Consider the following 4,744-nt stretch of genomic DNA (forward strand, 5'->3'; position numbering starts at 1 on the left):
TGAAGACCCAGCCAGGGAGTTGAGGAAAAAGTGGGTCAGAGGACTTCAGAGCCACTAGTGAAGATCAAGGCTGGAGAGAGAGAGAGAGATGGGCCCTGTAGGACAGACAGGCTGGTGACCAGAGCCAGGCCACAGCAGTGTCCTACAAACATCATATATGCTACTGTTTGATCTGCCCCCCCCCCCCCACACACACCTTACCCTCTGGAACTCATTAAAGCTAATAAGCTCTTGCGATCAACAACGCTTAACTTAGACTCCCACAAACAGTGCTACCACATTCATCCTAATACTTACTGAACTGAGTGCTTGTGAAACTGTTAGAAGCCATACAGACCCACACACAGACGATGTGATGTCTAGGGGATGGTTTGTTTTACTTTGAAAAGAGGCTTTGGAATTCAGCAACCCATCTGACCCTGTTGGGCCTTGCAAGGCTGGTAACACTGCTGGGGGTGGAAGAGAGACGTGTGTGTGTGTACGTACAGGGGGCCTATCTGCTAATGAGCTGGTAGACAGAGCTTATGGTTTTGACTGGCCCTCTCATTCCGTTAGGAGAGAAACAGGACCTGTATTATGTGCTGATCATGTGGAGGCTCGAGGCCTGTTTCTCTACCTGCCTCAGTAGTCTAATGCTTCTGGGCCTAGCATGGGAGCATGGAGGGCTGCTCTGGGGAGCTATTGTCACAGACTATAACCCACTCATCAGTCAAGTCAGGAGAGGAGAGGAGAAGGGGAATGAGAGAGTGAATGGATAAGGCAGACGATGAAGAACAAACAAAAGTCAGTGAAGATGTTGAAATATCTTCTCCATGAGGAATTAGGATTGATGGAGATGAAAACAAAGCATGAGCTGTTTTGTACATGAACATACTGGTGAAGAGAGATCATTTATTGCATTGGAAATCATTGCAATTTAGCATAAGAAATTTACCACTGCAATTTTTAAGGCCATGATATTGGTATAAATAAAACATTACATTTTACAGTGTGCCATCAATTAGTTAGAATAGGTCAATAAGTCAATGTTGTGTCGTTGTGTTGACCGGTGCTGGTCTCTGTCATTGATAAATGATAATGGGCCAGCCCACTGCTGACAGAGACCTCTGAGTAGTGATACCATCTACCCCTGACTGCTCCTACTATTACTACTGCCTAGGGCCACCAACCAGCACGCACACACAAACACTCACTTCCAAACACCCCTTTCACCCAATCCCTGGCCACACATACACACACACACACACACACACGTGAAAGGGATATGACCCCAAACCGATACCTTCCACAACACACACCTGGTTATTTTGTCTTCCCTGCCACCTATTGTTGGTTTAATTGAGGCTGGGTTGGTCTGTTGCCTGCTGACCTGGCCAGAACAATGCATACCCCTCTAGCACAATGTAATTGTCTCTTCAACTGGGACCTTTTCCCAGCAGCCCCGGGGCCCGGACAGGCAGGGGGACAGTATATACCCAGCTAGGCCCATCCATCACTCAGTCACTCAGCCACTACAGGAAGTAGTTAACATGGCCGACCTATGGGGCTGTTGGACAGGGGAAAACACACAGAACAATGGCCATACTTCATCATCATCTAACTCCACGTACATCAATCAGTCAGTCGCCTGTGTTTGCTCAACTAATTCAGCCGGTTAACTCTTGGATCAGGGAGGGAGGGAGGGGGTGAGAGAGAGAGATAGAGGATGATTATGTTAGTCTTTTGTTCTTCTACATAGAGTCATTGTTAGATCCCACTGAGGTGGTAGGTATCACTATACATGGGTAGTTACCTCAATACTATATTACATGGAGCTAGCTGTATCTAGGCCAGGGTTAAGGGTTGAGAGTGTGCATGGCCTTAGGTAGTTGGGTAGAGCCRGGTATAACAGTGAGGCAGGTCTCCATGGTTGTAACTTAGCTACAGTAGACTTTCCTCAGTTTGGCTGGGCTTGTGGCTTCAACTGACTGTGTAAACCCAGCAGGCCCTTCCTGGCAGGAGAGGCCTATAAACCTGCATAGGGGTGTATTATTATTTTATKAGKAATTATTCAGTTAAAAAGTMATTTCTACACACCGGTAGTGTGAAACAGCAGCCCTTACATTTAGCTATAGACACACCCAGTTCCAATTATAACTACCCTTCAAAATATGAACTTTAATTGACTGTGTTCATGACTAAATGAAATAAATACACAGAATAAATACTCTTCTCGTTTAATGTCTAATATACAGTCATGTACAGTACATCATAGTAGAGAGAGCAAGCTAGAGTAGGACAGACAGAATGGCCCGTCTATCTGCCTTACAGAGACATGGCTAGGGCTGGGATGGCCTGGCAGAGTAAGTCGATGGACAGAGTGGCCTGAAACCCAGGGGTTAGTTGTGCTGCAGACACACTTGGGCTAATTTGTTTGCCAGTGAAATAGGCTAGAGAGGCCAGTAAATAACAGGACTTTGTACAGATGGCTGCCAGGGCATCCCATCTATCTGGCAGGGAGAGAGAGAGGCCAGGTGGTGACAGGGCATGCAGGCCAGAGAACTGTAACTCACACTCACCTGACAAATGAGTCTCAATTCATTGCTCAAATACACTCCAGGAAAAGGTAAAACACACTTAGATAGCTTACTCACACAGCCTGGTAAATGAAATGTGTACATGTGTAAATGTGCATGCACACACAAAAGCACAGGCACACACCCATACACACACAAATACACACACGGACACATGCACGCACAGACACACAGCGAGGCCAAAGTGGGATACAGTGTGATGATGAACATGATGCAGGAGCCTTGGACACAACAGAGAGCACCACACAGAGAGCAGAGGGTCATAAAACACTGTCTTGGTTTATTTACTGCCTTCCTAAAGCTTCAGACAGACAAGCTGAGCTGTGAAACAGAGAGCACATAGTTGTTCAACTCAACAATACAGCCAGTCTACAATCTCAACCTCAGTCAACATACAAAAAGATTAAGCAAGAGAACAACATTTTGGCAACCGTTAACATTTGAAATTGGAAACATTTGCAGAAGTACATTTTTTTTATTTTTAGAAGTGCATTTTTAACACTATATATCAGTTCTACTTCCTGTTGATATAGATATATAAATAAATTGGTAACACTTCATTTGAACTAAACACCATGATCTCTTCATAACCTTCATAAAAATGTCCTGACCATGTTATAAAGCTTCATACCACGAGTCATAACTTGTCAACACATGCCATAAAGCTTCAGTTATGACAATGACACAAGCTATGAAGCGTTATGACATGTTTACAACATTGTTATAAAGGCATTATGGTGGCTAGTTCAAATAAAGCAGGGCTGCCCAACTGGTGGCCGGCATTTAAAAAAATAATATTTCGCACCCAAGTTTTCTAAGCAAAAAATAAATAAAATAAGAATAACTTTTTTATAATTCCCAAGTATTCCCACGCATAATAGAGAGACAAGTAATCGTGTACAAATATAAGCAAGGTTGAAATTATTACGTTTTAGTCAAATATTATATCTGTTTGAGCTTCTTGGGGTCAATTTGCAGTTAAAAATGATTTGTATTTCATCCCGCGGCTGAATCTAGTTGATGATCCCTGAAATAAAGTGTTACCAAGAAATAAAAAGAAGGCTGCTCTGCTTGGCTTTGACAACAATCCCATTTTCACCCATAGCTTCTCTTTCTTGGCTGGTTTTGTCAGAAGCCGTGGATCTGACTTTCTGGCCTGCAGCGATACAGGGAAAGTGGTGCTCTACACGCTTTAAGACTAATTAAAAGCCATTGAACAGCTGCAATTATGAAGAGAGAGGGAGAGAGATAAGGCAGCCAGGAGAGGCTGACCTTGTAGGGCTGAAAGGAGCCCTGACAGACAGCTACTGGTAGGGCTGAAATGCAGCCCTACAGACAGTTTTATGTAGGACTGAAACGGCAGCCCAGGCAGACAGCTACTGTAGGACTGAAAGGCAGACGCCCCCAGGCAGACAGCTACTGTAAGGAGCTGAAGAGGCAGCCCAGCAGGACAGCTACTGTAGGACTTGAAAGGCAGCCCAGGCAGGACAGCTCCTGTAGGACTGAAAGGCAGCCCAGGCATACAGTGTTAATGGTAGGACTGAAAGGCAGCCCCAGCAGACATGCTATGGGTAGGACTGAAAAGCAGCCCCTGACAGACAGATTAAATTAGGGCTGAAAGGCACCCCAGGGCAGATCAGCTACTGTAGGACTGGAAAAGCAGCCTTGACAGACAGATTATCATAAGGGCTGAAAAGGCAGCCTGACAGACAGTTGCTACTGTAGGAACGTTATTAAAGCAGCCTGACAGACATGATTATACAATAGGGCTTGAAAGGCTACCCAGGCAGACAGCTACTTGTAAGGACTGAAAGAAAGCCCTGAGACAGACAGATTAATATAGGGCTGAAACCAGGCAGCCGTCAGGCAGACCAGCATACTACTTGTAGGCACTGGAAAGGACAGCCCAGGCAGACAGGTTTATGTAGGAACTGAAAGGCCAGCCAGGCAGACGATTTTATATAGGGGCTGATAGTAGGCAGCGCAGCAGACAGTTTATAATTAGGGGCTGAAATAGGCAGCCCAGCAGACAGTTTTATGTAAAGGATACTGTGAAAGGCAGCCTCAGGCAGACCGTTTTTATAGGGCTGCAAAAGGCAGCCCAGGCAGAACAGCTACTTATAATCGTGTGGGCTGATAGAAGGATCCCCAATCCCAAACTGGCCGAC

At 45.3% G+C, this 4,744-nt stretch overlaps 1 long non-coding RNA gene across 1 annotated transcript; it reads right to left on the reverse strand.

The window, feature by feature from the left end:
* Positions 1-2,836: 2,836 nt before the first annotated feature.
* LOC139027098 (uncharacterized) lies at positions 2,837-3,809 on the reverse strand. The gene is made up of 2 exons (XR_011479139.1): positions 2,959-3,809; positions 2,837-2,927 (listed from the first exon to the last, which is right to left on the reverse strand). It is a non-coding gene; the product is annotated as an uncharacterized lncRNA (long non-coding RNA).
* Positions 3,810-4,744: the final 935 nt, after the last annotated feature.

The sequence above is a fragment of the Salvelinus sp. IW2-2015 genome, unplaced genomic scaffold (assembly GCF_002910315.2).
Source record: "Salvelinus sp. IW2-2015 unplaced genomic scaffold, ASM291031v2 Un_scaffold7440, whole genome shotgun sequence".
Classification (NCBI taxonomy): domain Eukaryota; kingdom Metazoa; phylum Chordata; class Actinopteri; order Salmoniformes; family Salmonidae; genus Salvelinus; species Salvelinus sp. IW2-2015.